Here is a 26,736-nt window from a genome sequence, read left to right on the forward strand (position 1 = left end):
ATACCACTGAAGTAATTGAGAAGCAGTTGTATAAGTAAATTGTGGAGAAAAAGGAGCTGCCAATTTTAAAGTGTCACCACAATAAGATTGAAAAAATGTAAAATAAATCGGCGCTGTTTTTTTCTCAATAAATAATGTCAATACGTGTCTTAATCGATGTAGAGATTCCGATTCCCTAGGAATCGCACAATGAATGGTGAGTTGATGTGACAAATGTATGGAAGAAAAAAGAGTTGGAAACGACCAATAAAATATGGTAAACAACCACTCAACTCACCAATAAAATCAGGATCTAGAGTAACATGAATCGCATAATACACAGTGATAATAATAAAAAAGGGTAAAAATCCAATGTGCAATGTGCAAGGTAGAAATAATCAATAATGATAAGCAATCATCAACAAATAAATCAAATAAAATTCATGAATCGCATAATACGCAGTGTTAATATAGTACCAAAGAAAAATAGGAGGGTAAAAACCAATGTGTACTTTGGCTTGGCTTAGGGTCTTTCCTCCCCATCAGGGAATTTAATGGGGGGCCACTGGTAGATTATCCTCAGCCTCTGGGGAGTATTAACTCTCTAATGGTGATGGTCAGGGTACTCCAGGGTTTTCACTCAGATTTCTGTAATGGTGATGGTCAGGGTACTCCAGGGTTTTCACTCAGATCTCTCTAATGGTGATGGTCAGTGTACTCCGGGGTTTTCACTCAGATCTCTCTAATGTTGATGGTCAGGGTACTCCGGGATTTTCACTCAGATCTCTCTAATGTTGATGGTCAGGGTACTCCGGGGTTTTCACTCAGATCTCTCTAATGGTGATGGTCAGGGTACTCCAGGGTTTTCACTCAGATCTCTCTAATGGTGATGGTCAGGGTACTCCAGGGTTTTCACTCAGATCTCTCTAATGTTGATGGTCAGGGTACTCCAGGGTTTTCACTCAGATCTCTCTAATGTTGATGGTCAGGGTACTCCAGGGTTTTCACTCAGATCTCTCTAATGGTGATGGTCAGGGTACTCCAGGGTTTTCACTAAGATCTCTCTAATGTTGATGGTCAGGGTACTCCAGGGTTTTCACTCAGATCTCTCTAATGGTGATGGTCAGGGTACTCCAGGGTTTTCACTAAGATCTCTCTAATGGTGATGGTCAGGGTACTCCAGGGTTTTCACTCAGATCAGGGATACATAAAAAAGGGGCTTCATAGTGTAGTAAGGTAATTAAAAGGTTTTATTGGTAAAAAAATTGGTAACAAACTCACACAGTAGCAGCGGTATAAACAGCGGTAATGACAGGTATCCGCACTCGGCGGTAAACTCCGATGCTTCCGGTCTCGGCCATAGACCAGAAGTGACGTCACCCGGCTGCTCCCGACGCGTTGCGTCACTCCACGTGACTTTATCAAGGCATAATACTCACCTTTAATACACAGCTGACCACATAGTACTTCATTATCCCACAAGATGTCCCCAGCCCCCCAGTTTGCACAGGACCATTTAACCCAGGAGGCTGAGGACATAGTGTGAATGCAGAACTTGAAGGGCCTTCCCCCTTGAGGGGCGTCATTATGGTGCCCTTCATTCACAAGGCCACGACCCCAGCCCTGCTCTCTGCATCTTTGATAACTGACCAGTGCATCAAGTGGCCAGCCTAAAATACACCTAGAAAAGGTAGGTATAGAGTACAAAGTATGTTCCAGGTCCCAAGAGAAGAAAGACACTGGAAATGGGGGATTTGGGTGTGCCCAAGGCAAATAAATTCTTACAAAAGCTAAAAACAATACATTTTTTAATTGGTAATACAAAAAAATACACAGAAAAGTAGTACATATACATGTATAAATACAATCCTCATATAAAGATGTTGGATGAATTCCGAAAGAGGTACGGATCAACGCATTTCGCCAACACTACAGGCTTCTTAAGGATCCGACTTCTATTTCATATAAACCTCCACAAGCCATCCACAAACAATACATAGAAAAAGCATCCTATTATTGTGAGTCTTGAAAGGGCAGAGGGATCACAGGTCTAGATTTGAATATGATGTTGAGTCTGGACGTTGAAAATGTAATTGAAAATATCGACACTAAAACAGGTATCACAAAATAATCCAGTCTCCCCAGCAGAGTAAAGACATTGGCTAACAAGCACCAAACAAACCCAGTCAAGGTCAGATATAACACAATGAAGTATCCATATCCCAGTTGCAAAACCCACATCCAGGAGTAGTTCCCCCTCTCAAAGAGAAGAAATGGCAACAAAAAATGGTAAGTATATTTTATACATATATATTGCAGCATGAGGGACCTCTAGGAGGTGAGGGATCTACTGGAGGCTTTAAAAACCTATAAACCCAACAAAAGATTAAACTTGACCTTAAACGGAAAAAATTCCCTTTAAGAATATATAATGAACCCCCATTGTTTTCTGTTTCTCTTCTTTGTAGTGTATTTATAGGGATTTTTCTTTTTTTTTTTTGTCAGATGGAAAGCGTGATTTTTTTTCAGAAATCCTGAGAAGGGTGGCAAGGGAAAAGCATACTGTGAATGAGCTTGGCTCTAAAGCTGTTTCTTCCTCTTCTTCTGACATGATTATTAACCTGTGTGAGTTGAAACAGCTGAGAGGTTAAACAAACATATCCATGTGAAAAGTGGTCATCTACAGATGCAGTGACTTAAATTAGATTAGCCTTCAATAAATCACTTTATCCTCTAGCCTGACAAGCTCTGTTCAGGAGACTGGGCTTCTGTTCTTCATCTACCGTCTCTGCCTGCTCAGGCAAAGCTTGACCTGAGAAATGACACAAGCCCCATCAGGTCATTAAGCAGCAAAGCTGCAATTTCCTGAAAGAGGCGTATGAAAGTGGGTGCTGCCGGTGTACAGTCTAGTCAGCATTCACTGACCCTTAGCAGATATCTCACCTTTAGACCCACTGAGAATAACAGGATTATATGATCAACATAATAAACTCCATCACTGGTTCTCTTTGAATATATCTCCTGTGCCCTGAAGGTTGGATGATTTTGCAGAACCCAAGAAATTGTGAGCATTTGTTTTCACTTTGTAGCGTTAACCCTTTACCTATGCCTTTTGCCAGCTGTGACAATGAAAACGAATGGAAGGTGCCGAGTAGCAGATGGATTTCAGGCACAGGGAATGCCATTTCTATGGAGGGAAAAGTAACGTTCTCTGGAGAGCACCGCTTCTACTCTACCAATTCATACTTTCCATCTGCTCCCCCATTGCTCTGTTCGTCCAATGGAACCCCTTCTAAAACACTTGTGTAAATCCTGCATCTGCTCTGGGTTGGCGCCTCCCTCAAGCTCCACATGCCATGCATGGGCCTGATGTTAGGGCTCCAGTAGGCAAATGGGGTGAGAGGGGTTCACAGGGAAGTATGCTCTGTTTGACAGATGACAGGTAAGGCTACATTTACAATGGAATTTGTGTGTGGCTAGGGTCGGCACACACTGCGTCATGGCTTTCTGTGGAGTTTTGATTGCAGTTATTCTCTACTATGGCCAGTTTTGGTTGCACTCTACTATGGCCAGTTTTGGTTGCACTCTATTATGGCCAGTTTTGGTTGCACTGTACTGTGGTCCATTTAAGTTGCACTCTACTATGGTCCATTTTGGTTGTACTCTACTATGGACAGTTTTGGTTGAACTCTACTGTGATCCATTTTAGTTGCACTTTACTATGGCCAGTTTTGATTGCACTCTACTATGGCAAGTTTTGGATGCACTCTACCATGGCCAGTTTTGGTTGCACTCTACCGTGGCCAGTTTTGGTTGCACTCTACCGTGGAAAGTTTTGGTTGCACTCTACTGTGGCAAGTTTTGATCTCACTCTACCGTGGCAAGTTTTGGTTGCACTCTACTGTGGCAAGTTTTGATCTCACTCTACAGTTGCAAGTTTTGGTTGCACTCTACCGGGGCCAGTTTTGGTTGCACTCTACTGTGGCCAGGTTTGGTTGCACTCTACTGTGGCCAGTTTTGGTTGCACTCTACTGTGGCCAGTTTTGGTTGCTCAATTAAGCTACCTGCAAAAAAATATAGGATGGGTAGTAAAAGACAAGACCAAGGCAAAGAGCTGTTACCGGTCTTTATTACAGGAAACGTCTGCACAGAGGCAAAGTACATTTGTTATTTCATGCTTGAATACTGCACATATGTGGAAGAAATACACAAACACATCAAGACTACATTAGGAAAACATAACCGTCTTGTATGTGGACAATATTTGTTTAGCTTTGAGTTAAAGTGGTTGTAAAGTCAGAAGCTTTTTTTATCCTAATGCATTCTATGCATTAAGATAAAACGCCTTCTGTGTGCAGCAGCCTCCCCAGCACTCTCTAATAAACACCGGAGCCCATCTCATTCCAGCGATGTTGCAGGAGTAACTCGGCTACCTGAGACTCTCCATCCTCATTGACTGTGACAGCAGCGTGACGCTATTGGCTGTTAATCAAATTCAGTGAGCCAGAGACATGCAGTGCTGCGGGCATGGTACAGGACATTCTCCTGTACCATGCCCGCAGCACTGCATCTCCTGTACCATGCCTGTACCATCTGTGCCATGCCTGAACCATCACCTGTGCCATGCCTGTACCATCACCTGTGCCACACCTGTACCATCTCCTGTGCCATGCCTGTACCATCTCCTGTACCATCACCTGTGCCATGCCTGTACCATCTCCTGTGTCATGCCTGTACCATCTCCGGTGCCATGCCTGCACCATCTCCTGTACCATCACCTGTGCCATGCCTGTACCATATCCTGTGCCATGCCTGTACCATCACCTGTGCCATGCCCAAACCATTTCCTGTGCCATGCCCGAACCATCTCCTGTGCCATGCCTGTACCATCTCCTGTACCATGCCTATACCATCTCCTGTACCATGCCCACAGCCCTGCATCTCCTGTACCATGCCCGCAGCCCCTGTTTTGTGTCTTGTGGTGGTCCAGAAGCTGCTGCATTTCCCACCCTAGGCTTATACTCGAGTCAATACGTTTTCACACTTTTTTGTGGTAAAATTAGGTGCCTCGGCTTATACTCGAGTATATACGGGATGTTATTTCAACAGACACCGACAGCCCGGGGACAAAAGACGGCCGATCGTTCGCCGACGATCGGTACGTGTGTACGGGGCTTTAGTGATGCTGTATAGGGGAGTGTGGGAGGCTGATATCACATTCAGGTGCTTATACTAGCTGCATTTAAAAGAAAATACATATACTGATTTATTAGGATTAAACCGCATTCATTTATATTTTTATAGATCTGTGTGAAGTTCAAACTTTTTTCATTTATTCACATAAAAAACTGTACCATGAGGAACAGATTATATTATAAAGATAAAACTCTTTAATAAGTATAGGTCTGCTGGGATCAATAAATTATGTCACAATATTTTTTGCCTTTATAATCCTTTTTGTCAATGTTTTAACTGAGGTGTGAGCATGTCTTTCGGACTTGTAGGGTGATCTTAACACATAAATAGAGTGATAATGACTTTGGATTATAAAAAGCTCATCTAACCTTGATAAAACACTTTCTAATAACACTGGAGAGGAATTAGTACCTGATTTTAATCTGCTGCAGTTCTCAGATACTTATGCCTTTATCATTATATGCAACAATATCTTACTTTTGTCCTGATTCATTCTATGAGATTGAGTAAATATTAAACACCCTCTTGGGTATAGTTATGTTCAAGGGTGTAGGAACCCACACAAATCTGGGGGGGACAGCATTTTTACTCGCCAGGTATATGCTTTTTCAGTAAACTGCGAGAGAAAGTTTAGCGCGCGAGCCCCTTTCAATGCAGAGCGCCACAGCATTGTCCCCAATCACTGCAGAGCACCACAGCATTGTCCCCAATCACAGCAGAGCGCCACAGCATTGTCCCCAATCACTGCAGAGTGCCCACAGCATTGTACCCCAATGATTGCAGAGTGCCACAGCATTGTACCCCAATGATTGCAGAGTGCCCACAGCATTGTACCCCAATGATTGCAGAGTGCCCACAGCATTGTACACCAATGATTGCAGAGTGCCACAGCATTGTACCCCAATGATTGCAGAGTGCCCACATCATTGTACCCCAATGATTGCAGAGTGCCCACAGCATTGTACCCCAATGATTGCAGAGTGCCACAGTATTGTACCCCAATGATTGCAGAGTGCCCACAGCATTGTACCCCAATGATTGCAGAGTGCCCACAGCATTGTACCCCAATGATTGCAGAGTGCCCACAGCATTGTACCCCAATGATTGCAGAGTGCCACAGCATTGTCCCCCAATGATTGCAGAGTGCCACAGCATTGTCCCCCAATGATTGCAGAGTGCCCACAGCATTGTATCCCAATGATTGCAGAGTGCCACAGCATTGTACCCCAATGATTGCAGAGTGCCCACAGCATTGTACCCCAATGATTGCAGAATGCCACAGCATTGTACCCCAATTATTGCAGAGTGCCACACAGCATTGTACCCCAATGATTGCAGAGTGCCACAGCATTGTCCCCCAATCAATGCAGAGACCAGCGTGCATGCTCCCTTCAACCCAATGCACTTACCTGGCGGCGGCGGCTCGGCTATCGGCGGCAGCGGGAAGGTGAGCGGCTTCTCCCTCGTCCTCTTCTGCAGCGGGAACCGGCGGGCGGCCTCTCCTCTTCTCTGCGGCGGGAACCGGCGGGAAGGTGAGCGGCGGTGAGCGGCGGTGACGGTGAGTGACTGACGCACGCACCGCCACCGTCCCCATTGCGACGTCAGCGATCGGATGTCCTGGATGATGATGATTGGTCCAGGCTGGAGACTGGACCAATCACAGCCAGGACATCATGAAGGTGGGGGTGGCCAAGCGCTCTTTCCTGCGCCCAGGTTACGCCCCCAGAAGGCAGCCAATCGTCGCCTTTCTGGGTCGTAAACCCCACCCCCCCTTTACTCTCCAAGTACTAAACTGGGGGGGATTTCACCATACCTTTCCCCCCTGCATTATTTCCTGGGGGGGGGGGGGGTGTGTCCCCCCCCATCCCCCCCGGTTCCTACGCCCATGGTTATGTTTGTGACAATGGTGTCATTAAGACCAGAAGCAAGAGGAACCATCTCACACAGCAACAGGAATCCATTTTCCAAAACCTTAGCCAAAGACTAGCCATGGATATATTTCAATGTGTTTGTTTTATTTTCCTAATGCTATTAAAGAGGTGGTAAAGCCTCAAGGATTTTCACCTTAATGCAATTGGAACCGTTCTAATAGGAGCGACTCAAGTCGCTCCGACTTAGAAAAAGGTTCCTGCATTACTTTGGGGCGACATTGGAGCGACTTGCATTGACTTCCATTATGTGAAGTCGTTGCAAGCCGCTCCGAAATCGCGTCGCTCTAGTGTGAACCGACACTTAAGGTAAAAAACCTTCTGTGCGGCAGCATCTCCCAGACCCTTATTTTTCTTACCTGGGCCCGATCCGATCTAGTGATGAGCGCAGGGGCTCCAGCCGCTGTCTCTCTCCTCATTGGATAGATTGATATTGGCAGACGCCATTGGCTCTCGCTGTTGTCAATCAAATCCTGGGACACAGTTAACACTTCCTACACTGTCTCACGCTCAAAGCTCCAAACTTGACTCCCCGCTGACCTTCCCAGCGTCCAAGGCTTCCGTCGATGATGGTATCCCTGTAGAGATGTACACTAGATACGGGAAATGTATTTTACCACGCCTCCAAAAAGTCTTAAATGTCGCATTAGACGCCAAATGTCTCCAAGAATCTATATCCAGGGCCAATATTGTTCCGCTTTTGAAACTGGGTAAGGACCCACTGGATCCAGGGTCCTACAGACCAATATCATTGTTGCAGAGTGAAGTTAAAATTCTGGCAAAGATACTTGCCCAACGATTTAATGAGGCAGTTGTGTCCATTATACACGCAGCACAAGCGGGTTTTATGCCCCACAAGTCCACATTCCTAAATCTCCGGAGGTTAATTCTTAACATGCAAACACCCGCTGACAAAGGGTGCTACTATCACTGGACGCTAATAAAGCATTCCATAGTGTAGAATGGAAGTATTTATGGGCAGTGTTGACCAAATTTGGCTTTGGAGAGAGGTTTCTTTCATGGGTGCAGCTTCTGTACAATGCTCCCAAGGCCACTATAAGATATGCTGATCTGATAGGGTTTCTCCTGTCTTTAGGCTGGGCAGGGCGCTAGAGAGGGGTGTTCGCTTTTCCCCTTGCTGTTTTTGGTTGCCATAGAACCATTGGCTGCCCTGATCTGTGCCAATTCACTAATTTCTGGATTACGCTATGGTGATCTCCATGAGAAGCTCATGTTGTACGTGGATGACATGCTGCTCTTTCTGGGTGACACTAATGAGTCTCTGGAGGCCTTCATGGCTACGATTTCTAGATTTGGATATTTCTCTGGCCTCACCATAAATTGGACAAAATCTGCACCTTTGCTATTGGAGGGCGGCAAGAGCCAGATAGTCTCAACCACCTGTCTCATCCCCACCATATCCTCATTCAAATACTTGGGGGTACATGTTACCGCCAATCTGCTTGATTATTGTCGCCTTAACATACACTCCTTATTGTCCAGATTTAGGGATAGGGTGAATACTTGGAGTAAGTTATGGCTGTGAGTAGCTGGTTGAACCAGCTTAACCAAGATTTATTTTGCATAATAAACTAATACGATTATTTACATCAAACTAATCTTTACATGTACAGTGAGTCTGAAAACAACCCCTAAACCCCCCCCCCCCTTTTTAATTCACCCGTTATAAGGCCATTACATTACAGTTTTCTAGAGCTAAAACTAAACTCGATTTCCTGACAACAAAGTGGTTGAAGGCAGTGTAGTTATTTTTAGGCTTCAGTGAATAAAGCCCCATGCACACCTTTAATCAAACCATTAAATGACTATAGAGCCCATCCATCACCTTGTGTGTTTTTCTATCACCGCATGACAACCAATACATCAAATCAACAAAAGAAACGCGTTGTGACAAATTTCTCCCACCTTAACTCCCTCTGCGCCACAACACAGCCGCCACCCTGTGAAAGGGGATGATTTTTACTCTCTGTGCAATCAATTCTTTAAGGAGCAATTGTTACCGATCAGACGGTAAATGACGCTTTGATCTTTCCTGTACAGTGTCAGATCTGGATTGTGATTGGAGTGTAATCCTCTTTGCTCTGTTCTGTTTACATTACTACTTATGTTTCACACAGATGTCAGAGATAATTTACTATTGTAAATACTGTTGATATTTTGTTTTCACCTAATCTGTATTTACTGAAACATTTCTATGTATGAACACGCAGGATGAAATAAAATAAGTTCTGTAAAGGATCGGATGGTGTTCATAAACACCTAAGAGGTCCTGGAGAACATTGGGAAGTAGGGCCATTTAAATGATGAAAAAATGTAAATTAATAGTTGAAAACAGTTGTTTTCAGCCATATACTTTGCAAATTTTTAAAAAGTAAAAAAATGAAAAAGAAAAAAATGACATATACATAAGTAGTCACAGCCTTTGCCATGACAATTAAAATTGAGCTCAGGTGCATCCTGTTTCCACTGATGATCCTTGAGATGTTTCTACAAGTTGGTTGGAGTCCATCTGTGGTAAATTCAGCTGATTGGACATGATTTGGAAAGGCACACCACTGTCTATATAAGGTCCCACAGTTAACTGTGCATGTCAGAGGACAAAACAAGCCATGAAGTCCAAGAAATTGTCTGTAGTAAGGTTTCTAGGCCTGTGGCCTGATGTGGGCCTGCCAATAGAACCGGTACTATCTCCAGCCCATGTTAGCTGCGCCCCTGGGTGTGACAACTGAAGCAGAGACAACTCCGGCATCTTTGTTTGTGGTTTTTATTTGATTTAACCTTCCTAGCGGTATTCCCGAGTTTGGCTAGGGGTTAAATTTCAGTGCCAAAAGCGGTAACCCCGAGCCACACTCGGGGTACCGCTAGGAAGATCGCTGGATCCTGGTAGAGGGGTTACTTACCTTTTCCCCGGGATTCAGCGATGTATCCCGGCGGTGTGTGGCGGCGGATCTTCCTCCCGATGCTCTGTGTTCCCCTGGCTTCCGTCTCCTGCGACGTGACGTTCGCAGGGGGGTGGAACCGGCTGCAAATTCAAATGTAAAACACACCAAACACACTCATACAATGCAAAATAAAATAAATTCACATTAGTTTGCCTCCCAGTGCCCTTTCCTGCAGTTTTACTGTACTTTTTATGTATATACATATATATATATTAAGAATTACATGCAAAATAATGGTACCGCTTTCAGCACCTAAAATCCGAAAGAATCATACCGCCAGGGAGGTTAAGGGGATGGGAGAAGGGAATGAGTGGGATACTCCTTGCGGCTCAAACTAATTACACATGGGACTTTGTTACTGAAAAATGCCTGATGGCGCTTCCTCGACGCCAGCCGGCGCCAGCCAACACTCACTGACTCTGGGAACTCTCTGTGTAGCTGAAGAAGTGTTAAATCCCAGACTTATAGTCCTGTAGATCCAAGACTGAACTGTAAAATTCCTGACACTGCTGTGCTGTGGAAGTCACTAAATACTGTCCCCCCGCTAGGTACAGCTTGAGGTAGTATATTGTAGAACTTTGTGTAACTGTCGCTTCACTGACACTCTCTGTACAATTCAGGGCCCAGACTGCCGGTACCCCCTTTACAACTTCAGGGTCCTCTACCTAGGCACCCCCTTTACAGCTAGCTGACACTGGATCCCAGAACCTCTTCCGGAGTGGTCCCCTCTAACACTTCAGGCGAACCCCAGGGGCAATCCTCAGTACTCACGACCTGTGTAGGCTTTCCTGGAAATGGACCCCTCTCTCTCCGCAGGCTCTCGACACACCGGATCCTCTCAGCTCAACTCAGCACTCTCTGGATACCCAGGCGACACCCCGAGACATCCACCTTCCTCAGACAGGAGGAGAGACAGCCGCACTCTCCTTCCTGGGACTCTGCTCCCGCCAAAGACCATCTGTCACGCACTTCCCCCCAAACCTATACCCACTCCCAGAATCCTTTGCAGCCTAATCTGCCTTCTGGGGTAGTTACAAGCTGGGCTATGTCACCTGATTGGGCTTCCCACACTGCCCTATGAGAAGCCTCTCACAGGAGCCAATGGGGATACTTCTCCCCTCAGCAGGCACATCTGGAAGTCATGACACCCTACCTAACAAATCACAGCCCTGCTGTTAAGCAGACAAGGCCCACTATATATTTTACCTAGCACCTACCTGTAGGGTGTTACATGTCTGTAGACCAAGACAGGATTGTATTGAAGCACAGATCCAGGGAAGGGTACAGAAAAATTTCTGCAGCATTAAAGGTCCCAATGAGCACAGTGGCATCCATAATCCATAAGTGGAAGTAGTTTGGAACCACCAGGACTCTTCCTAGAGCGGGCCGACCCGGCCAAACTGAGTGATCGGGGGAGAAGGGCCTTAGTCTGGGAGATAAACTAAGACTTCAGTGAATAAAGACTAAGGCCCTATGGGGCTTTATTCACTGATGGTCACTTTGACAGAGCTTTTCTCTGTGGAGAGAGGAGAACCTTCCAGAAGAACAACCATCTCTGCAGCACTCCACCAATCAGGCCTGTATGGTAGAGTGTTCAGACTGAAACCATTCCTCAGTAAAAGGCACATGACAGTCACCTGGAGTTTGTCAAAAGGCAACGGAAGGATTGTCAGACCATGAAGAACAAAATTCTCTGGTCTGATAAAACTCTTGGTGAAATTGAACTCTTTGGCCTGAATGACAAGCATCGTGTCTGGAGGAATCCAGGCACCGCTCATCACCTGGCCAGTACCATCCCTACAGTGAAGCATGGTGGGGGCAGCATCATACTGTATCGATATTTTTCAGTGGCAGGAACTGGGAGACTAGTCGGGATCGAGAGAAAGATGAATGCAGCAATGTACAAAGTAATCCTTGATGAAAACCTGCTCCAGAGCACTTTGGACCTCAGACTGGGGCAAAGGTTCATCTTCCAACAGGACAATGACCCTAAGCACATAGCCAAGATAACAAAGGAGTGGCTATGGGACAACTCTGTGAATGTCCTTGAGTGGCCCTGCCAGAGCTCAGACTTGAACCCGATTGAACATCTCTGGAGAGATCTGAAAATGGCTGTGCCCCAACGCTCCCCATTGAATCTGATGGTACTTGAGAGGTTCTGCAAAGAGAATGGGAGAAGCTGCCCAAAAATAGGTGTGCCAAGCCTGTAGTATCATACTCAAAAAGCTGTAATTGGTGCCAAGGGTGCTTCAACAAAGTATCGAGCAAAGGCTGTAAATACTTATGTACATGTGATTTTTTTCGTTTTTTATTTTTAATAAATTTGCAAAGATTTCAAATAAACTTCTTTCATGTTGTCATTATGGGAAATTGTTTGTAGAATTTTGAAGAAAATAATGAATTAAATCCTTTTTGGAATAAGGCTTTAACATAACAAAATGTGGAAAAAGTGAAGCGCTGTGAATACTTTCTGGATGCACTGTACATAAACATTCTATTGTTGCACAAAAAATAATCTTAGTCTTGATACACAATGCGTTTCACACTTGCAGAGCCTGCTTCTTCAGGAACTCAAGACTTCATATTTATCTTGAAATTAACTGATGTTGATCCAGAAATTTGTTGACAGAAAATCCCCCAAAAAACTTTGTAAAGACCTGAGTAATGTTGAGTATAGGCGTTTAGATGAGTAAAATTCTTCTTCATTGCCAGTATTGTAAAATAGTAATTTATACTCACGTAAACATGCTTATAGATGAGTAAACACGAATACACTATTGGGACGCCTGCCTTTACACAAACTTAAATGGCATCCCAGTCCGTAGGGTTCAATATTGAGTTGGCCCACCCTTTGCAGCTATAACAGCTTCAACTCTTCTGATATTCATCCCAAAGGTGTTCTATACAGTTGAGGTCAGGACACTGTGCAGGCCAATCAAGTTCCTCCAGCCCAAACTGGCTCATCCATGTCTTTATAGACCTTGCTTTGTGCACTGGTTGAAATCATTTGGTGGAGGGGGATTATGGTGTGGGGTCGTATACAGTGCAGAGTTCAGGAGTGTGCTGCGTATACAGTGCAGAGTTCAGGAGTGTGCTGCGTATACAGTGCAGAGTTCAGGAGTGTGCTGCGTACAGAGTTCAAGGGTGCACTACAGAGTACAGAGTTCAGCCTTCTTCCCCAGCTGCTTAGTTCTGCATCCCCCATCCACATCTCACTGTTACCCCTCTTCTTCTATAGTACCACTGTAGATGGCTTTGGCTCCTTTACTTGCAGGGACATCATTCAGTGGGGGTGTCAGCATTCGCACTCCACCCCAGGCACCGGCATCTCCTTTGTCCCCATACTGCACTTGGAAAACACAGGAAGCCAGACCTTTTTTTGAGTGATAGTGGTGAGCAGGGAGCAGAGGGCCTAAGCCAAAGGTGGTAGAACTGAGTTCCACCAAGTCCCAGCTGAAGAAAAGCCCTGGCTGTGACACTGACAGCGTCCCTGAAAACCAGTGACGGATGGAGAGAGAGAATAGTGGCATCAAACCTGCTGGTCTGCTACATAGAGTACAGAGACAGGCACTCTCCCTATTTCTGTATGCCAACCTAAAGTTAGTTTTGTGATCTATGAATTGGAGGTAATTCTTTTTGAATCCGGTGCAGCCATAATGACACTTTATAAAAGGAGCACTATTAAGAACAAACTAAATCTGTTGCACGTTTCTGCAGCACTACCGAAAGTGGCAGCAGGGCTTTTTTAAATCTGGTACAGAACATTTTAAACTGTTTTACTGCTAGAAAACTGGCACAATTTCGTTAGTGAATTTCCCTCCCATGTCTGATGTGTATTGTTTTTTTTTTCCCATAAATGTTTTATTAGAGCAAATTTCCATTAACAAAGATAACAGTATCAGTAATATAACAGTGTATATACAGCAGGTTCAATATAACCGTTAATGTTCATAACAAAGATAGTATAAAGAACCCCAATAAGAGGCTTGGTTGGTTTTAAAACAAAAAGAACCCAAAATGGGTACATACCACAGTAGTCTATAAATGAACCAAGGGCAAGACCAGAACAACCCCCAGCTTGAAATATAATCCCACTGTGGGGTGGAGCACCTTACTGCCTCAGAGGTCTTCAACAATAGAAGAAGGAGAGAAATCAGGGGCCAAGTAAAGAGAGGGGAAGAGAAAGCGAGAAGAGAAAGAGAAAACAAAGGAAGAAGAGAGAAAAGAAAGAAGGAGAAAGAAAAGAGAGGGAGAGAGAGAGAGGGGGAAAAAAAGGGGGGGGGGTTTGGGGGGAGGATGAGGAAAGCGTGAAGGGGCCGACAAGGTAGGGAGAGGTAGACATGCAAACAGGGAAGAGAGGCATCTCTATCCATGGTGGGTGTATTGTTTATTTCCCAGTGAGGGGGCTCCGGGAGATGTCTATGAGAGTGTCCACCTCTACATTGACTAAACAGACATTTGGCCAAGTCCAACATTCTCACATGAAGATCCCGCTACAGACACAAATAGTATCTTCTTACACACCTAACTGCTCTCCAATGTCCATGGGAACCTCATAAATAGTCATGAAACTGACCACAAGATTACTTTTTCAAAACAATCATTGTGTAAATGACACCAGCTTTTATGGTTTTCCTCACGGAGGACACTATGGTTTCTAAAGTTTACTTTTTTACAGTATATGAATGCATGCTTGTGCGATGTTAATAAACATCGCACAAGCATGCATTCATATACTGTAAAAAAGTAAACTTTAGAAACCATAGTGTCATCCGTGAGGAAAACCATAAAAGCTGGAAAAATTTAGCCTGGACACTCTACTTTTTCCCCAAGTCAGAGTTTGTGCGCTGGAGGAACCCAAAGACATACCCAGTGAATGGACTGCCTTACCGCAACACACATTAACATACCAGTGGGGAAAGGAAGAGGTTAAACTAAAACTTTCTAGTACAGAACAGGAAATAAATTAAAATCCCCTACAGGTCAGCTATAAAGTTTGTATGTATTTTAACAAACTTTATTACAAATTGAGAAGGTCAGATATTAGCCTTGGCAGTGTCAATTTTAATTCAAACCCCCCTTTGACTTTGTTTGAGTGTTAAATGGAAGGTCTACCTTTCCTGTTCTCAAACAACTAAATGCAACCTCAGTTACCCTTTACATATTAGAACACTGTAGCTAAGACAAAGTTCCTACTAAAGGGGATGTCGATAATTTAACTTTGTGTGCTGTGCATTTAAGGAGGGGGGGGGGGGGTAATAGGTGTGTTGTACCTCCTCTATGTCCCTTCTCGCAGGGCGCCAGATGTGGGTCACAGAGGTCTACCACAGGGTGGGTTCTTCTGGGCTACGCTAGGCTCCTTGTACAGGGTCACTTCACAACACATGGGGGTACCTTTTGCTTTGTGCTGTTTCCATCAATGCCTTGGGACAAGGCAAGCGGGAATCCTTGACCTTAAGGTGGGCCTCCACTCTTAGAGATGAACATTCACTATGTACACTTGCACTGCAACTGTTGTCCAGTTAACTCTCAGGTCCTTGTGACAATGTACACTTTCTCTGTAGTCTGCATTTAGGAGGGACACACTGAGCCTTGTCCACATCCACCTTTCCAGCATTTTCCACTACAATTTCCCAGTAGCAGGCTGGGCCTGGCTGTGCACTCCACATGTGAACTTAACACTTGAACTTCTGTACCTCTGTATGGGATGGGGACTTCTGTGGTGCCAATCCGCTCCTGAAACTATGGGAGACTCAATGTCTCCCTCAATGCTAAAAGTTGTTCCACCCATAACTGGTATACGCTATCGACAGGCTACTGTAAAACTTCTGTTACCCTAGGTAATCACTTGTGTCTTCACATTACTCCTCTCCACACTGATGTCTTCATACCCCAATGTGTATAAGAACCACTCGGTGAACTATGTGTGAGCCGGTCACTTGCATTACACTCCTTTCAATAACCTCAGTCTAGAGATGGGCTTGGGCATGTTCTGGATCCTAGCGACCTATCTGATCCCACCAGGAAGCAGACACTGCACACCGCTAATCACAGGCTGTAAAACATTTCCGGGTCTGTGCAGCTGCAGACCGAGAAATGTCTTCTCTGCCTGTGATTAGCAGCATGCAGTGTTGGCTTCCTGGCGGAATCAGGTAGGCGGGTTAGAACTAGGATCCCGAACATGCCTAAGTCAATCTTTACTTCAGACCAGGCAGGGACAACATTTCAAACACTTTACTTGAAAAGTGCAAAGGTAAATACAAGGTCCAATATTTAAAAGCATAAATATTCCCTAATTCTCTAAATCTAACTACAGGCTGTGTGCTGCCCCGGCATACCTGCAAAGGTAGTATTCATGTAGTACAAAGTCCAACAGAGGCATTCTTCCAGAGCTGGTGTCTTTGGGGTGAGCTCCAGGTTCTAATAACTTTACATCCAGGCAATGATAAGCAACATCTTTTTGCTCCTCCTGGGTATTGTTATTTATCTCATTCCCTTGTGAGCGTCAGACCTGATGCGAGCCCTGGACTTTGTGGCTGATGTGAGCCCTGGACCTTGTGGCTCTCTACTGTATCCCTCTCTGGAGCTGACCTTTGTGGAACTCTTCTGGGGCATTCTTAGGGGCCGAACTCTAGTACCGGACCACTGTCCCATATTTATAGATCACAGGATTAGTGGGCAGGACCCAGAGAAGAACCCATCAAAAGACCAAAGAACCGGAAAGTCATTAACTGCTACCCTCATGGCCGAGACAGCACCTAACTGGCTATTTTAACCTGTTTACATGCAGACTTCTGGGAAGTGCAGTGAGCCAACCCCATGATTAAGGAGCTCTGAAAATTCCCATACACAAACAGGGTACTGATGCCTTGGTAGCGAGGAAGATTTGAATTTTGGCATTTTCAAAAATTCATGGCTACCTGCATATTGGAGTAATTCATTCTTTTTTTCTCTTTGTTAAATGTATGCATAACAGAACTAAGCATAAAATAGTACGTATACATATATATATATATATATATATATATATATATATATATATATATATATATGTATATATATGTATATATTGTAGCAGAGCGTCCCAGAGAGAGCCAGGAAAAGTCCTGTTCGGGGTTTATACATCCCGCAGGCATCTCTCGTATACCTTTAGGGATCTCTGATCCATGATCCAGTTCGGATCTTGGTCCTCTTCCTCAGGCCAATTTAAACTCACCTGAGACAGACAGTCAGGGCTCTCTCTCAGCCTGGGAAAACCGACAACAATTGTCTATGAGAGCGGAAGGTCAGTAAAACTACCAGTCTGTGTCTTTGGAAGCTGACAAGCTGTAGGCTTGCTCAGCCTGTGTTAGTGAGGGCCTGCTTTGTGTGTAGTAAGCGCCAGGACACGGCTAGGCTTTTGTTTATTATTATTATTCCTGCTTGTTTTCCTTAAAGCACTGTACAGCACCTGTATATAGACTTGTATATAGCACCAATAAACACCGCACTGTTTGTCACTACCTCACTGGATTTGGTAGCTGTGCCTGAAAGACTGCTTATCCCAGGGAGCGTTGCACCTGCTACCTGTTCCCCAGCTTACTATATATATATATATATATATATACAGTGCATTGCGAAGGTATTCGTTGCCCTTGAACTTTTCGACCTTTTGCCACATTTCAGGGTTCAAACATAAAGATATAAAACTGTAATTATTTTTGAAGAATCAACAACAAGTGGGACACAATCATGAAGTGGAACGAAATTTATTGGATATTTCAAACTTTGTTAACAAATAAAAAACTGAAAAATTGGGCGTGCAAAATTATTCAGCCCCTTTACTTTCAGTGCAGCAAACTCTCTCCAGAAGTTCAGTGAGGATCTCTGATTGATCCAATGTTGACCTAAATGACTAATGATGATAAATAGAATCCACCTGTGTGTAATCAAGTCTCCGTATAAATGCACCTGCACTGTGATAGTCTCAGAGGTCCGTTTAAAGCGCAGAGAGCATCATGAAGAACAAGGAACACACCAGGCAAGTCCGAGATACTGTTGTGGAGAAGTTTAAAGCCGGATTTGGATACAAAAAGATTTCCCAAGCTTTAAACATCCCAAGGAGCACTGTGCAAGCGATAATATTGAAATGAAAGGAGTATTAGACCACTGCAAATCTACGAAGACCTGGCCGTCCCTTTAAACTTTCAGCTCATACAAGGAGAAGACTGATCAGAGATGCAGCCAAGAGGCCCATGATCACTCTGGATGAACTGCAGAGATCTACAGCTGAGGTGGGAGACTCTGTCCATAGGACAACAATCAGTCGTATACTGCACAAATCTGGCCTTTATGGAAGAGTGGCAAGAAGAAAGCCATTTCTTAAAGATATCCATAAAAAGTGTCGTTTAAAGTTTGCCACAAGCCACCTGGGAGACACACCAAACATGTGGAAGTAGGTGCTCTGGTCAGATGAAACCAAAATCAAACTTTTTGGCAACAATGCAAAACGTTATGTTTGGCGTAAAAGCAACACAGCTCATCACCCTGAACATACCATCCCCACTGTCAAACATGGTGGTGGCAGCATCATGTTTTGGACCTGCTTTTCTTCAGCAGGGACAGGGAAGATGGTTAAAATTGATGGGAAGATGGATGGAGCCAAATACAGGACCATTCTGGAAGAAAACCTGATGGAGTCTGCAAAAGACCTGAGACTGGGACGGAGATTTGTCTTCCAACAAGACAATGATGCAAAACATAAAGCAAAATCTACAATGGAATGGTTCACAAATAAACATATCCAGGTGTTAGAATGGCCAAGTCAAAGTCCAGACCTGAATCCAATCGAGAATCTGTGGAAAGGACTGAAAACTGCTGTTCACAAACGCTCTCCATCCAACCTCACTGAGCTTGAGCTGTTTTGCAAGGAGGAATGGGCAAAAATTTCAGTCTCTCGATGTGCAAAACTGATAGAGACATACCCCAAGCGACTTACAGCTGTAATCGCAGCAAAAGGTGGTGCTACAAAGTATTAACTTAAGGTAGCTGAATAATTTTGCATGCCCAATTTTCAGTTATTTACTTATTAAAAAAGTTAGAAATATCCAATAAATTTCGTTCCGCTTCATGATTTTGTCCCACTTGTTGATTCTTCAAAAAAAATGACAGTTTTATATCTTTATGTTTGAAGCCTGAAATGTAGCAAAAGGTCGAAAAGTTCAAGGGGGCTGAATACTTTCGTAATGCACTGTATATACGATAGATAGATAGATAGATAGATAGATAGATAGATAGATAGATAGATAGATAGATAGATAGATAGATAGATAGATAGATAGATAGATAGATAGATAGATAGATAGATAGATAGATAGATAGATAGATAGATAGATAGATAGATAGATAGATAGATAGATAGATAGATAGATGGGAGGACAATGGTGGAGGTTTTAGGTATAGGGTACATTAGCTATTTAAAAAAAAAAAAGTAGGATATGGCACAAATATATACACAATTCGGGAGGTCTAAGTATTTTAAATTCCCCTTTTTTTTCTTTGGCAGTTTTTAGGTAGGGAAAAAATATTCCAAAATCCAACATACTCATTTAGGAAGCTATTCCCTGATAAGCTACTAGTAAGCCCCAGAAATTCTGGCACCCAATCAACCCTGTAATTGTCCAATGCTACCAGCGTCTCCATGTGCATAGTGTAATTTACATGCAAAGTAAGTTATAACAGACCTATCAAAATTCATCAAACAAAATACCCTGCCTATGTGACTTATCATGTCATTGATTTTATGTCAGCGCTTGTTTAGCAACACAAATTGCATGGTCTGACATTTTTTTATTTAAAGAGAACAATCAACTCTGTAAAAATAGAGTTTTGGCTGATGAAGAATCAAAGATTTTAAAAGCCAAAAATAAAAACAACAAAAAAAAAACCTCTTAGTATTAAGTATATCTTTAGTATTTAGTAGATAGTGTTTTTTTTTTTTTTTTTTTTTTTTTGCTTAACACGCCGAGCAGAAGAAAATAAACATTCCCCAGTAAACTTTTTGTTATTCTGCACTTACAGAATACAACTTTCGAAGCTTATGGATCCTGCTTTCTCAGTGCTACTTCCCTGAACTGCACAAGAATAGGTTAACAGTGGACAGTGCAGTCTCCTGTCAGTCTGTTAGTTTGGAGAAGAGCGAGGGAAGAAGGGAGGAGCAGGGAAATGCTTTGTCATCCTATCTTATGGGGCTGTATGTTTCTATTGATGCACACACAGTAGGGAGACACAAATCAGTCAGTGCACAAATCAGTTACAAGCTGGAATTCCTGATCTGTATGCATGTTTTAGTGATTTAAAGTATTAAAAAAAAAATGCATAGCAACTTGCCCAGTGAAATGAAATGTACATTCATTCTGTGTGAATGGGGCAAAATTAAATGTTGTTAGGCTATTATCTGTGCTCTTGAATGTTTTTCCTTCTTGGCTCCATCTAGTGGCCAAATGTGGTCATTTCCATTTTAAATGAATGACAAACATTCGACCAGCACAGAAAATAGCCCAATAACATTCATTACACAAACCTGCATGCACTTTCACTGGGTGAGTTTCTATGCAATTCCTTTTTTTTTTTTATATATAAGTACACCCCAAAGAGTTGGAGGCACTGGATCAGCATAACAGCCAGGCAAGTAAAGTTTTCAGAAAGTCAGGCAACATTGACACCCGAAGGTTTCCTTTTAACTCCTACATTCTGGGAAAATACACTCTTGCTCTTTAAAATGTTACTAAACCCAGGAGACTGTATTCACTATATCTGGTCTCCCACAGAACATGGAAATGCAATAATTTTAGTAAATATAAACAGATAAATACCTTTTTTAATTGGCAGTTTTTTATTTTTTTAAACAAAAAAAGCAACAATTCTGAAAAAGAAAACAATATTTTTCACTTTCTGCTTTAAAACACATCCAATAAAAAAATGTAAAAATCAGATTTCTTTATCAGTTTAGGCCAATTTGTATTCTGATACATATAGCAGCCTTGTGACTTATATCAGTGTCTGGTTAAAGCTTGTAGGAGGAGTTTTAATTCTACCAGCATTGTCCTATGAGGCTGCAGGCCCCCTGATCCTCTGTCTGGACAGTGCTGATTGGCCCTGTGCTGATCACATGCAGTCTCCCAAGAAAAACAAAAACTTTCTAGCCATACACACCAAACTGAGCATGTGCAGAGTGACTCAGAAGGCTCTGTTCTATCAGCAGATGGATTTGGGACAGTGGAAGAAGGGGAGCATCAGAGAAGACAGAATCAAACCCTCTGTCTGGACAGTGCTGATTGGCCCTGTGCTGATCACATGCACTCATCCAAGAAAAAAAAACTCTCTAGCAATACACACCAAACCAAGCATGTACAGCTTGTCCACAAAGCTCTGTTCTATCAGCAGATAGATTGCGGACAGTGGAAGAAGGGGAGAATCAGAGAAGACAGGATCAAAACAGCCTTCTTACACAATGCAGAGGATTAACCCCTTAGGTTCCACAGTGAGTATTGCAACCATGCTTTACTGCATATACAGACTGATTTTACGGTTGTGGGCTAAGTGACACTTTAAAGCTGTGTTTTCCCTTTTGCTTCACGATCCAATAATAGCTGATCCTGGTAAACAATTTCACATCTGGGCTTAACACATTAAAGGACCCCGAAAACGGCATTTAAAACAGATTGGAAATAAATTGTGAGCTGGTTTGTGCAGTGTTGTGAGCAATGCCAGGCAATGAGATTCCATCGTATTCCGCCAATGTCCTGATGTGAAAACCATCATCCCCAACCAATTTAAAACTCATTGTTCCTTTCACCCTTCAGGAGGTTAAATCTTCATTTCCCCGCAGACTTCCCGCGCTGTGTAAGAATGTGTTCTTGTACAGCTTTCCAGTTCTTTCAAAGGGTTACAGAAATTCAGATCATTTCTTTTTTTTCATTGAAGGTTCCAATTAACAAGGTAAATCCAACAGGAGGATGCAATTCCAACCTCATTGCCATCATTTAATGTTATAGCTTCATATTAAGGCCAGGATGTCATAGACAGGCGTAAATAGGTGGCACAGCGGCGCAGAGGTAATTATTTTTGCATTTCATTACAATCAGTGTTCTATTTGAATGGCATTTGCACTATGTTATTTATTAAGGCCATTGGAGGACATGCAAAGAGGAACCATGTGCAGTAACCTATTGCAACTAAATCCAACTGGCTGAAAAAGCCATTTCTGATTGGTTGATATGAGTTACTGCATACTACGATCATTTGTACCATATTTATTAGGCAGCAGACCCAGCTTCTACTTTAAAAAACAAAACTGCTAAACCTTTATATAGCATAGCGGTGTGCCTTACAAATGCGCTTTCTGCTTTGATTGCTTTGGGACTCTGAAGAAAGCGAAGCCCCATTCCCTCTAATAAACCAAGAAAATGCCAGGAAGAATTCTATCACATTCATTTGATGGGACCTGTCCGGTGACATTGTTTTTCTACTATTCCAGAGTACAGTAAACCCCCCTCCATCGCGGGGGGTTACGTTCTGAACCCACCCGCGAAAAGTGAAAATCCGTGAAATAGAAATCCCCTATTTAAATACACCCTAGGCATGTTTTTTATAACTTTCACTGTACTTTTAAAAGCATTTCAAGGTCTTTAACCACTTTACGACTGCTCACAGTAATATTACTGCGGCAAAGTGGCTCGTTATCGTCTGACGACGTAGTACTACGTCGTCAGACACTCCCCCTTCTGGGCGGCACTTGCGCGCCGCCGGAGGCTCGCTCCCGCTGTTTTCATTCACAGCGGGAGTCGGGCCAGGGGAGGAGCAGCGGCGATCGCCGCTGCTCTTACCCGATCGTCGGGGATCGAGTCTGGAGATCCGCCCGCTGTGTGTAAACAGAGCGGGCGGATCTCCATAGTGACAGGGAGTGACAGATCGGACTGTTCAGCATAGCTGGACATCCGATCTGTCCATGACTCACTCAGTCACCTCCCCCCCCACACGTCAGTAAGCACCAGGCATACATTAACCCCTCCCTCTCCAATAAAATTAACCCCTTCCCTGCCAGTGTCATTTTTACAGTAACAGTGCATATATATAGCACTGATTACTGCAGTAATGTCACTGGTACCCCCAAAAGTGTCAAAAATGTCAGTCAAGGGTCCGATCTGTCCGCCGCAATGTCGCAGTCCCGCAAAAAAAAATCGCAGATCGCCGCCATTACGCGTTAAAAAAAAAAAACACCAAAAATGACAGAAATCTTTCCCTTTGTTAGTAATAACTTTTGCGCAAACCAATCAAAATACACTTATTGCGATTTTTTTTACCAAACATAGGTAGCAGAAAACAAATTGGCCAAAAAATTTTTAAAAAATTGGTTTTTACATCTTTTTTGGGGGGAAGTTCATATAAAAAAATGTTAAAAATATTGTTATTTTTTCAAAATAAACGCTCTTTTTTTGTTTATAGCGCAAAAAGTAAAAATCGCACAGGTGATCAAATACCACCAAAAGAAAGCTCTGTTTGTGGGAAAAAAAGGACGTAAATTTCGTTTGGGTACGACGTCGCACGACCGCGCAATTGTCAGTTGAATTCGCACAGCGCCGAATCGCAAAAAGTGGCCTGGACGGAAGACAGCAAAATCCTCCGGTGGTAAAGTGGTTAAACACATAAAAGATACTGAGAGTCAGAGCAAGAGCAATGGAAAACACAAAAATATTTAATTAACAATTATTTAATTAGCAAAATAATATTAATAGGTCTTAGAGAAAAAAAACACAAAATACTGGGTCCGCGAAAACTGAACGGGGTTTACTGTACTACCTGTAGTATTAACCCCTTCAGCTCCGGAAGGTTTTACCCCCTTAATGACCAGGCCATTTTTTGCGATTCGAGACTGCGTTACTTTAACCAACAATTGCACGGTCGTGCGACGCTGTAGACAAATAAAAATGTCCTTTCTTTTCCCACAAATAGAGCTTTCTTTTGGTGGTATTTGTTCACCTCTGCGGTTTTATTTTTTGCGCTATTAACAAAAAAATAGCAACAATTCTGAAAAAAAAAAAAAAAGAATATTTTTTACTTTCTGCTATTAAACACATCCAATAAAACATTTTCTAAAAATCAAATTTCGTTATCAGTTTAGGCTAATTTGTATTCTGATACATATTTTTGGTAAAAAAAAATCCCAAAAAGCGTATATTGATTGGTTTGCGCAAATGTTATAGCATTTACAAACTATGGGATTGATTTATGGACTTTTTATTTGTTTTTTATGTGTAATGGCGGCGATCAGCGACTTTTAGCAGGACTGTGACTTTGCGGTGAACAAATCTGACACTAAGTGACACATTTTGGGGACCAGGGACACCAATACCGTGTTCAGTACTGATTAATATGCACTGTTACTGTATAAATGACACTGGCAGGGACATCAGGGGTGATCAAGGGGTTCAAGTGTGCTCCTATGGAGTGCTTTCTAACTGTGTGGGGGGAATGGACTGACTGCAGAAAGAGAGAGATCTGTGTTCCTGATTAGTAGGAACACAAGATCTCTCTCTTCCTGTCTGACAGAATGGTGGTCTGCCATGTTTACATAGGCAGATCGCCTTTCTGTCATTCTCCTGAGCGATCTCGGGTGACCGGCGGCCATCGAGGCTGCCAGACCCGCTGGTTGGCTCCCGCTGTGTCCAATCACAGTGGGAGCATGGCTCCAGTGGCGCGTGCCCGCCCCCTAAAGGCCATCTACAAAATCAGGTACAGGTACGCGATTTTGCGCTTAAGGGCCGCCCTGCCTCAGTAAATGTACGTGGGATGGTCCTTAAGTGGTTAAGCAGAGAACACTCCATAGGAGATGGTAATTTCTATGCCGCACTCTGCATAAAATGAATGTAAAATGCAGGTGATGTGTGGAGTAATTATGGTGATGTCCTGCAGGGAGCGCTATCTGCTCTTGGTTATAAGTAGGGCACATTTTCTTTATGTAGCTTGACAAGGCAAAGGAGCGCGAAACATGTTGCTATAGCGACAGGACCAACCTCAGAAGCTTATAGCAGCTCAGGATCAGTCAGGCATTGTACTTCGCACCATCACCATTTGGTGGGCACCGGATTTCAATTTTGTGACTTGTATCTCACATTTTCTTTATTACTGCACAAAATATAACCAATATTGTTTTTCTTGTGACTTCTAAATGTTTGCCTGTGGCAATTGTTGGACTGAAGGATTTCCCTGCTATTGACTTTCTGTAAGGCAGACAGTACAGTTAGGACCTTTTGCTCACTATGTATGTAGGAGCAATGATAACATGAGCCAGGGGTCTCCAATCTCTCTAAACTAAAGAACACTTTACTGCCCTTCAGACTTTAGGAGGGCCAAACTGTGGCTGGAGGGAGTTGAAAATGCCTCAGCGTCAGTAAAAGTAAGCAATCATACCATAATGGTATTAGTGGGAAGAATAGTCCCTTATCATTGGTGTCAGTGTGAGTAACCGTGCCCAACTATTGGTGTCAAGGGGAGGAAGCGTTACTCATCATTGGTGTCAGTGGAAGGAATAGTGCCCCACCATTGGTGTTATAGTGCGTAATAGTGCCCCCATTATTGGTTTCAGGGGGAGAAGGTCTGCCCCATTGTTGGTGCCAGTGGAAGGATTAGCGCCTCATCATTGGTGTCGGTGTGAGTAACAGTGCCCCATCATTGGTGTCAGTGGGGTGAAGAGTACCTCATTATTAATGTCATTGAAAGGAATAGTGCCCCACGGTTGCTGTCACTGTGTGTAATAGTCAGTGGGATGAAGAATGCCCCGTTGGTGTCAGTGGAAGGAATAGTTCTCAATCCTTGGTGCCAGTGGAATAAAGATTTTGTCATTATTGGTGTCCTTGGAAGGAATAGTGCTCCACTGTTGGTGTCACTGTGCATAATAGTGCCCGATCTTGGTGTCAGGGGGACAAAGTGCGCCCCACTGTTGGTGTTAGTGTGGGGAATAGTGCCCTGTTGGTATCAGTGAGACGAAGAGTGCCCCATTGTTGGTGTCAGTGGGATCAAGAGTGCCCTGTTGGTGTCAGAAGGATGGAGAGTGCCCTGTTGTTGTCAATGGAAGGAAGGATTTGTGCCCCATCATTTGTGTCAGTGGGATGAAGAATTTCTCATCGTTGGTGTCAGTGAAAGGAATAGCGCCCCACTGTTGGTGTCAATGTGCGAAATGGTGATTCTTAATTGGTGTCAGCGGGAGTAACCGTGCTCCATCAATGGTGTCAGCGTTGGGAAGAGTGCCCCATTGTTCGTGTCAGTGGGATAAAGAATGCCCTGTTGTTGGTGTCAGTGCAAGGAATAGTGCTCTATCCTTGGTGTCAGTGGAAGGAATAGTGCTTCATCCTTGGTGTCAGTGGAAGGAATAGTGCTCTATCCTTGGTGTCAGTGGAAGGAATAGTGCTTCATCCTTGGTGTCAGTGGAAGGAATAGTGCTCTATCCTTGGTGTCAGTGGAAGGAATAGTGCTCTATCCTTGGTGTCAGTGGAAGGAATAGTGCTCTATCCTTGGTGTCAGTGGAAGGAATAGTGCTTCATCCTTGGTGTCAGTGGAAGGAATAGTGCTCCATCCTTGGTGTCAGTGGAAGGAATAGTTTTCCATCCTTGGTGTCAGTGAGAGAATTACGT

The sequence above is a fragment of the Pelophylax lessonae genome, assembly GCF_965119305.1.
Source record: "Pelophylax lessonae genome assembly, chromosome: 13".
Classification (NCBI taxonomy): Eukaryota; Metazoa; Chordata; class Amphibia; order Anura; family Ranidae; genus Pelophylax; species Pelophylax lessonae.